Source organism: Grammomys surdaster, unplaced genomic scaffold, assembly GCF_004785775.1.
Source record: "Grammomys surdaster isolate TR1022 unplaced genomic scaffold, NIH_TR_1.0 201, whole genome shotgun sequence".
Classification (NCBI taxonomy): domain Eukaryota; kingdom Metazoa; phylum Chordata; class Mammalia; order Rodentia; family Muridae; genus Grammomys; species Grammomys surdaster.
The window spans coordinates 2,087,476-2,100,272 of record NW_021604646.1 but is presented as its reverse complement, the minus strand read 5'-3'; positions in this window follow the sequence as shown (position 1 = coordinate 2,100,272).

Here is a 12,797-nt window from a genome sequence, read left to right as displayed (position 1 = left end):
TTAAACTGGAAGCATCAGAGACACTTAAGCCAGTGAGAAGTTAAGGACTTTGTAGGTCATTCAAGGAGAATGTTAACTAGGGCAAACAGCAAAGACTGTGGGAAATATGTCCAGTCTACTTCACAAATCACAGGGACTAGGCTGTCACACAGACTTGGATTCAAAGATGAATTTAGGTACTTTAAAACTGAGCAAATAGTTTCATTCTCTCCCCTGCCTAAAACTTCAGTTTTCTTGCCTTTAACCAGGGAATTGTACATTTTTCGTTTTGTATAAAACTGTATAACTTAGTGATATGCCAAAAATGCAGCATACAAAGATAATACAGGAAAACATGTATTTTGGTGTCATTGTATTTTTTTTAAATAACCAGAAAGCCTCAATAATTATTAAAAAAAATAAGGAATTGTAGCATTTCACTTTCTACAAAGTATTTAAACTCATTGCTTCTACCAGTATTGAATAAAATGTAAGTGTTCTGTCATTTAAATTCCATAGGGATACTAAACTTGTAATTTAAAAATATTCTCAGAAACTAGACATCATATTTGACCCTCAATCCCACAAGAAAATTCACTGAATCACAATTTCCTTAAACATTTCTATACTTTTTACTATTTTAAAAATTATCAGTTAATATTAGTCATTTTACAATCTAAGTTAATCACTATAAATAAAAACCTTTATACTAGTGTACAATGGATACTATTTTGAGATGGGTATAAGTAAAATGTACTAGACACTCCAAAGTGGTAAAACTAATTCTAAATAGGTTGTCATGTTGTGTCTTTGAGAACAAGTTTACGATAAAGGACAGCAGGTATCTATAATTAAAAATGACAAGGATAAGATTATATGATAAAGTTGATCTGAGGTAGATCTTGGTTGATTCCTTGTTAAATCTAAGAGTGAATATAAATAAAAATGCACTTATTTTTATGCTAGTTTCCTTGAGGGTTCACAGTTTTGAAAATAGAGTTTCTCCATCTGCTAAAAAATCTAGACACTAGAGTTATTGACATTTTAAAACAATAAATGACATTCTTGTTTTTCATCCAAATCTGATTGTAGGATACAATGGATAAAGAAGTATTATTAGTAGGTCTTGTTGTTTATAAAGTCTTTCTAGAGTAATAGCATAAGGGTAAATTTGGATGAAAGGCTCCCATCATTTCTGTGAAATATGGCATAAAATGGAGAATACCAACAAACCTAGGTTTGTTGAAGTGTGGCGTGCTGAGATCAACATAGATCACAGGCAAATAATACCTATCCTTATTTAAGAACACATGACAGCAAGTTGGAGGATAAAAACAGACAGTCAGAAAAGCTCCAGAACAGTATTCTAAAGAGAAAAACAGTCAGTTGAAACAAGAGTGATTAGAGGTAATAGAAAGAACAGCAGAATTATGATACAGTACAAATGAAGTGAGGAAAGATAGAATCTTGAGAATGACCACTTCAATTAGGTGATATTTAGCAATCATTTAAAGTATGAAAAGTTAGCCATGAGAAATTTGAGGCACATCCTGTAAAAAGAAACATTATTGTGAACATGCCAGTTATGGGGAGTGCAATTCTATAGTGTGGTCAAGAAAAACAGTCCATCGTTTTCTAATCACAAAGTCTTCAGTATATATACAAATCTTCTCTGTTACCTACTTTCCAATCAGAACGTCATAACATCAGCATCATTGTACAGAGAAAGAGAAATGGCTTCAAATTATACTGTAATCGGTTAAGACAAGGTCTGAAACAGTGTCATCTGACCTATAAGACTGGTTTATTTTCCTTTCTATTTCAATTGCACACAGAAAATAGGACTGTTTTATTGAGAGGTCCCATTTCATTATTTAAGATGTATGACCTGACAGTATCATCTCCTTTATCCATGTCCAGGGTACATATAGGAACATTATACATAAACCTAGGTGATTATTTCACTCCTCTGTTTTGCAAATTCTAAGTAAACCCTTGCTTACATAGAAATTCAAACCATGCAAACCATTGTTTACTTGGAACTCTATACACTCTCCTTCACTTAGCCTCTTTCTAGATATCTCTGTGTATGTGTCTTCCTATATGTGTCTCTCTTTCTCTCTTTCTCGCATACATCCACATACAGACACCAATAATTCAGTTTAAAATTTGATTTTAATTGCACAAATAAGAGGTTCATTATTGAATTCCCAAGCATATGTGATTTGAGCTTTGATAATGTTCACACCTCTATTACCTTATCTTTGTCCTTATATTTCTCTTATCTTCTTCATATACACAATGGAAGCCCTTTTATTTTCACATTTTCTCTTGCCTGTAGCTTCTATAAATGAAAGACAACATATTATAAATTTTTTCTCCATTTTATGTTATATAAATGTTCACATTGTGTGTATGTGTGTCTGTGTCTCTATACACATGTGCACATGTGTGTGTATCTGTGCACACATGCACACTCCTCTGAGTGTGTGTGAGTATGAGTGTGTGTTTGTGTGTGTGTGTGTGTGTGTGTGTGTGTGTGTGTAGGGAGACAGACATAAACAGAGAGAGGAGGGAGAGATATCAGTCATAACATTAAGTTTTGATTAGGTATTTATCTACTTCTTCGGAACACCACAACCTACACTAGCACTCGTGATACCTACAGCTTTGGAGGTTTTGCTTCTTCATTGTATGCATTATTTTGACATCCCACAGTATTTACCACTATCTCTGCTTTTTTTTTCCAGAAAGGTTATTTCAAAAATGGCAATGGCAAATATTGTACTCAACTGGTCATCCTCCCTGAGCACTAGACTCACCACTAACTAAATGCAATCATGCCTCCTCTTGAGATCAGCGTCTGCTCCAGCCTTAAAGTCATGATTGCTTTCCCATGTCATCCAGACTTGTTTGTGTTAAGAAGAGAGACGGACTCTTTGCACCATCCCACACATACTGTTTATTTAAGGATAGACAAGAAGCTGTGGACATCTCTGAATCACATTCTGTTGAATGAACAGATGCAGCAGCTTCTAGAATGTGTAAGGAAGATTATTTCACAAAATTCATCAAGGGAGCAGGAAAAATAAACAATACCAAGAATCTACTTGGGGTATAATAGTAACATTGGGGCTTTATCTTTGATTAGTTAATAAATATTTTTTCATGATGTGATTTGAAAAATGATCAAGAAATCACCAGCAGAATGCAATTTTTCTGTCAATATCTAAAAGTATCTGTTGGGGAACCACTGTAGATATCCTTACCTTCTTGAGAAAATACTGTGGTATTATGCTTAGGGTGTGACACAGTTGGCAGAATTTCCCTTGAAAATGTTTTGCCTTTCAGCTGCAAAAGTTCCTCTAACAAACTGGATGTTAGAAGAAACTCCCAGATACCCCTGGCTATGTCTACAGCTCATTATCTGCTCATTACAGGCAACCTGAAGGGAACTAGGGAAAGGCATTCGGAGGATACACTCATGTTTTATTGATTGCCAACTGAGCTCAGGCCTCTGAATTCTCACACTTTGCGATATTTTGTTAGGAAAATAAGCACAGTCGGTCCTGTTTACATGCTCCCTCCCTTCTGGTGCAATTGATTCTGGCACAGAACAAAATTGAGCATCTTCCCCAATTAGGTTCTCATGAGTCACCTCCATACACATGCTAAGGCGAGGCTTTCAATAATCCCATTGCTTATAGTCTCAGAGGACAGGCAACACAGCTTGCTAGTTCAATGCCTCTTTGGATGAATGGCAAGATGGAGGTCCCGAGAAGTTAATTGGATTGTCCATAGTATCATAACCAATGGGTAGCAAACTTAGAATGGGACTTAAGCATCTATGCCTTCCTTATTATTTTATGATTATTATAACAATCCTGCATACACCTTCTTCCCATTTCTGTATCCCAAATAATAGTACTTTAGTTTTAACTTCTTTCTTACAAATAAACACATAGTGTGGCACATATCCAGCTATCTTATGATAATTAGGTATATATAGATCTCAGAATGTATTAAGTGGTAGTAAGTTGAAGAAATGAGAGTGTTGAACCTCTCTCAGGACAATAAAACCAAGGTTAGAAGTTTGAAGGGTTCATTCTGACAAGGAAGCACCTGGTTGAAGGAAGTGAGCTGCCTTAAAGAAGTAAGAATTGATCAAGTTCTAGAGGCAAATGCACATAAAGCCAAGAAAAAAAAAAAGATCGCTGTGATGGACTCTGGAGTCAGTCAGTATGGATGATTACTTTTCACTTCATGCAAAATATAAAAATTTTTGAGTCTTAGTTTCTGTGCTTATAAATGACCCACATCTATAATAACTTAGAAGGTATTTTAGCAGTTATGTTTAATATATATATATATATAAATGTGTATATATATATATTAATCATTCTCAAAGCATAAATTTTTGTCTCAATAAAATCTTTATTAAGAGACACTCATAAGAAAGCTTGCATTATAACAAAGTATTTAGAGACTTTATTTTATTTTATAATATTTTTATTTCAAATATTTTAATATATTTGTCAACCTTTGATTTTTGTTTCGTCCTCCCCTATCCGTACTCACTTATCTTCATGTTCTATCTGTCACAAAATAAAAGATACAAACCAAAACCCAAGCAGAACAGAACAATGAGAAAGCATCAAACACAAGCAAAACAACAACAACAACAAAAAAACCAGACAAAACATGTAGAGTCCAGTCCACACTGGTCAACTACTCCTGAGAACTGTTTACTACATTGGTTCAAGAAACCATACACTGTCCTTGGATATTAGCTGCAAAATATTCAAGTACCTTTTAAACATTCCCACAGTAACTTCCCAAAAATGCTGACTTCTCTATTAATTCATTACTGATAATAAGAAGAATAAAAAATGAATAAGAATGAAAACAGAGAAGATAAGAACAAAAGTGAAGGGGTAAATGGTAATAATTAAAAAAAAAAAAACTGTTTCACTGTTTCTCAGAACATATTTTCCAAGGAAATAGACAAAAACTCGGGTCTCTTTTCTGGTGTAGTATCATGTAACCAAATAACAGCTACGAAAGTCAGACTACTGGACTCCAGATTCATTATTCATTCAAAGATGCTGGTTGATCCCTAGGCAATAGGAATCTGTTTAATGTCCATTCGTATTTCATTTACACTGTGTTGCTACTCAAATCTGGTATTCTCTGATGAAGCAATGAGATTACGCTGAAGAAAGTATTTCTTCAAATACCACAGAATTAACATGATCCATATGTGTGAACCTATATCACATGTGTGATTTATTGGTGCATCATAAGTGCTCCTAAGGATAGGAAACATGAAAGATGTCAGATTGAATGGCACTTAAGAGCTGACAGGGAGTTTTATGTGCTTGGAAAACTGGAAAAGCCAGATGCACATAGAATTTCACATCTACACATATGGACATTAATGGCAAGCAAAGTACATTGCAGTCCAAAGCTCATATTGTATTCTGGGCTCTATTCTTCTGGATCTCAGCTCATCAAAGAGATTGAAATATGACCAAAGTATCATAAAGAACTTAAAACAAGAAGACAAAACGGCAACAATGAAACTCACATGTGCTCACTTAGTCAGAAATCATGTCCATTTCTGAATTGTTTGTTATTTTAGTAAGTGTTTAATAGTTTTTATTATGTGCTGGCAAGTGGTTCCCATCGAAGGAGGATTTTTAGCTGAGGTCATTTGACATTATCTGGAAGTATTTTGTGTTACTAAATCTGGGATAAGTAAATAGAAGCCATGGATGCTCTTTTACATGCCCCACAATATCCAGGCTGGCTGACTCTACTTGTATAATATAAGAAAATTATCTGGCCCCAAACCTCTGTAGATTTTCAGCTAAAGATGTTGTATTAAGAGCAGTGCAGTTCTTTTGGGAAAATGGTAGCAGTAGTGGTTACATTTGAGGCATATTTTCCTACATATATTCATATATGTCATGACTGAGGAACACATGAGTCATGCCATGAAGAATGGATTTTGTAAACATTAGGGCTATAAAAAATTCCTAATGAGTAGGGTCTGTATACTTTTCCCAAGAAATAGAGTATCTTTGTACCCATCCAAATGGCATTCTTGTCTCTCAAAAATTTTTAATGCTAGATATCATGATTAAACCAAGAATCAGAAACAATGATGATGATAACTCAGACTTAGGAAATCTGAAACAATTTGACTTGTTTTGAGAATGGAACCAGAAATTTAGAGAAAAACCCTTAGAAACCCTTAGAAAAACACTAGATGATATTTAACAAAAAACAGGGTAGTTATTGTTGTTGTATTAAATTATTTTATATTATACACATGTACATGTGTATGGGACTGTGTAAGGGTATTCTGAGTCATGGCTGGGCAGTTGTCTAGAACCCCGAGACTCTGTGTGACAACAGGCAGGAGTTCAGGGTGCCCCCAGAAGCCAGGGTCCTGAAAAGCAGTCTGGTCTCCATAGAATTACATTGTTCAGTCACATAGGCCAGACAGCCCCTCCCAAAGTGTACAGGTAGAGGGCATGACTAGAGGCCTCAGGCCCTAGGGATTTACATACTAATGAAGGCCAGAGGGCAGAGCAAATTAAACATGCCTCCCCAGATCCTCCTCCTTTCTCCCTCCCTATTTAACTCAGGACTGGCCTGAGTTTTACGGGGTACTTCCAGATTCATCCACCATCCTCCATGACAATAAACCCTTTTAGAACCAAGGCCTTCCTCATGTCACCACCGTTGCGGCCATTATATTTCCCACACATATGTGTAGATATTTGTGAAAATGTAGATGTGCATGTATATATAGGCCTTAGATCAATACTGAATGTCTTCTCCAATCACTCTATACCTTCATTTCTGATGTAGGGTCTGTCCTGATTGTACAACAACTAGGTAGATCAGGTGAGCAGGGAGTAACTCTTCTCCTTGCCTCACCAGAGGTGGAGATATATGAATCTTACCCCACCTAGCTTTATATATGGGTGATCAAGTCTTCATTCAGTCCAATCTATGAGTCATCTCCTAACCCATGGATTCATGCTTTTAGGACTATTTTGTGATATATTAATAACAGAAAGCGAGCACCTTAATTCAAATAGAAATAAAATATTACAGAAAAGTTCATACAGTGTATATCTCTGTTGACAGAGATTACAAAATGAGGAAAAGTTAAACAAGATATCTAATGTAAATAATAATATCAATAACTTTTCAAGTGTGTATCATAGCAACCGTAGAAATTATATTATAATATTTAGAAATTTCTAATTTTGTCAAGGGATTTTGAAACCATATAAAACCACTAGAACTTGTAATATTACTTCAAAGCGTGAAAGCGATGATTTAGGAAAAGAGTTTTTATAATATTACAACAGAAAAAAACTTTCACAGATAAAAATTATTATCTGGAAACACAGATGTAAAAATTCATGATGTAATACCAAGGTCAAGCCTAGGGTAGGAGAGTGAGATTGAGATTCTTAGGATAAAATTCTAGAAAGGATCTAGTTTAGATAACGTCAAAAATCCAAAACTACTGAAAGCAATCCTTATTTTTATTTTGGTTAAAAATATTTTAATTTTCCTTATCTTTGAAATTAATTTTTTAGATAATAATACAATAAATACATTCACCCTGCATATTTCTTCTTAAAAAAAAAAAACTTGCTATATACCAACTCCCCTTTCTCCTAATCGACACCGTTGTTTTCACTAATTGTTAGTTCATGCAAGATCGGAGTTTGTGTGTGTGTGTGTGTGTGTGTGTTTGTGTGTGTGTGTATCCTGATCAATCCACATAATGTTATTTGAATGTATTTTTTTCAGAGCTGCAAATTAAGTAGCATCAAATATTTGACAGTGGATATTCAATTAAGGTGCCCTTTTCTAGGGAAGACCACCTATCTCCCCACTAGCTTTCTTCAGTTAACTATAAATTTTTGTAGGGCTGAATTTTGTGAACTTCCTTGAAATATCCATTGGTGTCATCATTATTTAGTCCATGTTTGGACATTCATGTAGGTGCTACATTATAGCTGTATATTCTTATATTAAGAGAAGATACACCCAACTTTCTTGTCATTTGTCATTTATAATCTTGTATCTTCTTGTCTACAATGTTCCCTCAATCTAAGCTAGCAATGGATTTGAAGGCTTTGACATGGGACAGACATATTACAACTTTAGTGACCTCTAATAATTTTCTCATAAATCTATGGTATTTCATGCATATAGTCATAGTCCCCACCACAACTGGAAAACTTTCTTGGCATGTTTTTGTTTTTTTCTATGTTGAAAGGTAATACATCCAAGCAGCGTGCACATAGGCTACCATCAAAGAATAAATATCGTTAGAACAGAATGAAGAATTTTCAAGCCTAAAAGAATCCACAGTGACAATTTTGTTAATAACTAAAGAGAGGTTTGATGCTACATGCAAAAGTTAGTCTAAGTCATCTCCAGATAGTTTCCATTGTTCAATAAAAGAAACAACTTCCAATGTTTCACATCAGTGTCGAAATACACTCCAGAGAAGAACTTCAAAATATATCCTCTGAAAGAGTCAAATAAATCCCTAAAATGTCCGTCTTTGAATGCAAAGAGATGCTTATGTATCAGAAAAATGACACAATAAACCAAGAATAATAAAGTTCATTTGTAATGCTCCCCAGTTATTGGAGTTCTACAAGAAGTGTAAAAGTGTCAAAAAGAAATATTTTCAAAAACTGCAAGATTTAATATTGTTCTAAAGAAAGACAAGCTGGAATATATTATTTAATGAGTAATCAGAAATAAATTGAAATTATAAAGAATAGAAACAATGGAAAGTTTATAATTGAAAACTATGAAAACAGAAATATATTCAAATATTAGAGTTCACACTAATATTTTAAGCATACAGTTAAATTGATTGAAGTGAAAGGAAGAGAATAGGAAACACAACAGGGTTGCCCCTCATTATCTGTGATTTATACTGTACTAATAATTCTAGGCAAGAAGAGGGCATGGATGCATGAAGCATCACTAGATTTGAGTTGAAGAGGTTTTAAGTAGCACTGTGTAATGACACGTTTAGACATGCATGCATGCACGCACACACACACACACACACGCACACAAATCACCTAAGGAACCTCCATCCCCCCACACACAATCAAACACACATATGTGTTGTGCAGGGTGGGTATATACTGTTAGAAGTGATAAATCAGTAAACCAGTTTGATGAAGTATTATAATGCAAGGTAAATATTCAAAACAAGATATACTCCTGTAGTTTATCAGTGAACTATTCAAAATGATACTAAGGTAGAATTCTTAGCAAGTTGTATTAAAAATAACAAGAATTTTTTTTAAATGTATTCAGAACCACAAGAGAATTTGTAAAGAGTGTAATATTTAAGAGAATAGAAAATCAGCCATCATTCATGGATTAGAAAATATTAGAGTTGGATGGAAATTTGAAAGCAAAGTATATCGTCTATGAAATTTCTGTAAATCACAATTTTGTTTGAGAAGTTTAAGGAACTGATCCTAAATTCAATATGACTGCCTAAATGATAATGAGTTTCCAAAATAATCTTGTTTGATTGGTTTTAATTTTCCAAATTAACTACAAATTTATAATCTGAAAGACTCCTAAGAGCAGATTTCAAAAATATACAGAACTCAATAGGATAAAATTGAAAAAGAAATGAATCCTCACAATTCATTAAATTGTTTTCTTAGATGATACCAAAATAATTAAATGGGAACAACAGAATGAAACAAATACAGAGTCTTGAGAGAACAATAATTAGACATTTTTATTGTATGCTAAATTAATTTTCAATTTAAACCCTACATCTAGAAGTCTCTTATACAGTTTTTTTTGAGCCTTCTCCCATATGGCAACATAAATGTGTGCATAATTAAAGATAATCAGGAAACTGGCAAGATGGCGCAATGGGAAATGTCACCTATGTCCAGTTCTGCAGATATGAATTCAATCAATAGAGCCCTGTTGGTGGAAAGAGAGAAATGATTTCCATAAACTATCATCTAACTTTACATGAACAGCATTGCATTGCATATGCAAGTGTGCACATATGCTTAGGAATAAAATAATTACATTTTTTAAACAAAAATACATCAGATTTGTTTTAAGGGATATCATCTGGAAGCAAAAGGCAATACAGAGAGTAGGAAAAATTATAACATATAAATGACAAATGTAATTTATGACTCATATTTTTTAACTTCACAAAAAGAATAACTAAACAATGATCATTTAAATAGCTGTATCTTCCATCATGCAACTGACTGAAGGACACGGCAAATTATTACCCACTTACTAATAGAATTGGCCATCAGAAAAATGCAAATTAAAATCACAGTGACACACAACTTCCCACAAGTTAAGAAGAATGCTAGTAATTGTTGGCAATGAGGAAAAATTGGGATTCTTGAAACCCATCTGTCAGAATTTCAACCTTATCCACAGGTTTTTCCGTATGTCCCAACAATTCCTCTCATGTGTATACACCAATGGAAATAAAAGTGTTTGCTCACACAATACATGCATATGGATGTTCATAGCAACAACTTCATAAGTTAGTATCCTACAATAGACACTTTCCAAGTGTCCTTCAGATGACAAATGCATAGAGTAAATGTTGTCATTTAATACACCCATATGTCAAAAGTAACATTTAATAAAAGCATAATAGTGTAAGATTGGTGAAATTGTTGCTTTGGAATGGAACTTAGGTTCAGTCTCCAACACCAGCATGGAAGCTCACAAACATTTATAACTCCAGTTCCAGGGCATCTGACTTTTGTTTCTGGACTCTGATGGAATCACACATGTTTGCAGTGCAGACAACATATGTCAAAAAAATTCATACACATAAAAATAAAATGAATGGAAAAAATTACTGATGCACAGTAAATCATAAACTTTGCTGGCAATATTGTGATAAGAAGAAAAGCAACACCAACAAGCAAACAAAGTCACACACATATGAAGGTATGGGTTCATACACATAAACAAACACAAATTCTGTCCACATAAGTCATGTAAATAATGCTCAGATCACACAATATGTGAAGACAGAAAGTAGATGATGCAGACCAAGCAATTCCAAGTGCTTACTGAGATCATTGGTGACATATACAAAGTGAATGAAAGTGCGGACAATATTTCTTTTGAACTATCTTGTATTGTTTTGCCATGGAGGAGCTATTTTGTGACTATCCAAGAAAACAGTGAAGTATGTTAATGCATATTTTGAGTGTATATATTCAAATGTTTCTTGAAATTCATGATGAAGATGGTATAAATAAAAATATGAGTGTAAACATGTTTTATGTGTGTTTTAATGCTTACTTAGCAGAAAATTATAAAAGTGAAAAATATTTATCACTTAGTCTGTCTATGTATCTATGTATTTATGTGTCTATATGTCTGTCTTTGTATCTATGTATCCATCCATCCATCTATCCACTTATCTTCTATCTGCCTATCAATCTATCATTTATCTATCTATCTATCTATCTATCTATCTATCTATCTATCTATCTATCCATCTATTTTGACTTTCAATGCATAGTTTCTTTGTACATTCCTGGGTGTCCTGGAACTTTCTCAGTAGACCAGGCTGTCCTCAAGGTCAGAGATTTGCCTCTCTCTACTTCCCAAGTGCTGAGAATAAAGGCATGTGCCATCACCTCCAAGATTTGGCACTTATGCCATCCCTTATATAGATTAAGATTGAAACTTTCAATATATAATGTTTTTAAAGCATGATTATTTTTACTTACTATATGCATAAATAAAAATGACTAGTTGGCCAACTACATACCTAGCAGAAACATTACATTTGAAGATTGACAGAGGATGCATTCGCATTACCATCATGGGAATAACAAGATAATTCTAATTAAGAAATAATGGTCGTTTTTTGTAAGAAAAGTTGTTTCCTAGTTTACAGAATCTATGCAAAATGACATACATCAATGAAGAGGCTTCCAACATGCCAAGTGATTTTAAAGTAACTTTAAAATTACAGTTAACGTCTCCAGAGTCACATTATCTTTCAGGGCACTTTGAAGTTATAATTATAGTATTTAAACAAATTTAGAAATAAAATTCTGATATGCAGTCTTTACATGTATATATTGTATAACTAATTAGATCTAGAGATCATCCAAATGATGAAGACATTGTTTTTTATTGTTCTCTTTTTGCTAAATGAGGAGTGACATCATTTACATTACCTCTGCTATCTCTACTAGGGATCTTCTTGTTTGTATGTGTGCCCATTTGTGGTTGTGTGTGTTATTTAAAATGATATAAGTGCAGAGATGTGAAATTAGAGAATCAAAACACCAATCTCTCAAGTCTTTATCATCCACATAAAATCTCATCTCAGAATTCAAGGCTGTTCCAAGTGTTGATTTATCATATTTGAGACATCTGACACCTGCTTGTTGCTCTTTAGAATAAGTCTTGATTTGCTGTGCAGTCCAGCTCACTGGCACGATTTACAGCTAGACAGTTTCATTCAACATACAAATTTTATTACCTAGTTCCAAATGTGTGCCACTTACATTTCAGACATTGCTAACAAATTAAAGTAATAAAGAGATAGAAAGCCAAAAGGTTTCAAGGAGATGGTTGTTGCATGCCAGTCCTCTCACTTAGGAGTCCCAGATGCTTCCCATGAACAGGAGCATCCAGGATATATAACAAAGATACAAGGAAATATTTTTCAGATGCACCCCTATTCGAATTAAATTTTACTCTCTTTTTATTTTAGACTGTGT